This window comes from Buceros rhinoceros, unplaced genomic scaffold (genome assembly GCF_000710305.1).
Source record: "Buceros rhinoceros silvestris isolate BGI_N320 unplaced genomic scaffold, ASM71030v1 scaffold38289, whole genome shotgun sequence".
NCBI classification, from domain to species: Eukaryota; Metazoa; Chordata; class Aves; order Bucerotiformes; family Bucerotidae; genus Buceros; species Buceros rhinoceros.
Genome location: NW_010431735.1, coordinates 35,445 through 35,782, shown reverse-complemented (window position 1 = coordinate 35,782; position 338 = coordinate 35,445).

Genomic DNA, 338 nt, shown 5'->3' with positions numbered 1-338 from the left:
CGGAAGGGCAGCGGAAGGGCTGTGGAAGGGCAGTGGAAGGGCAGCGGAAGGGCTGTGGAAGGGCAGTGGAAGGGCTGTGGAAGGGCTGTGGAAGGGCTGTGGAAGGGCAGTGGAAGGGCTGTGGAAGGGCAGTGGAAGGGCTGTGGAAGGGCAGTGGAAGGGCAGTGGAAGGGCTGTAGGCTGCCGCCACGTAAGGAAATGCCGCGGAACAGTGCTCAGCTGAGATTAAAATACGCATTGGTTTTGAGAGTGGCCTGAGGCTGGGGCGTGGGCTGTGGTGGGAAGTGGTGGTGCTGGTGCGGGCAGCGGGTGAACAGGCAGGAGGACAGGGGGGGGCT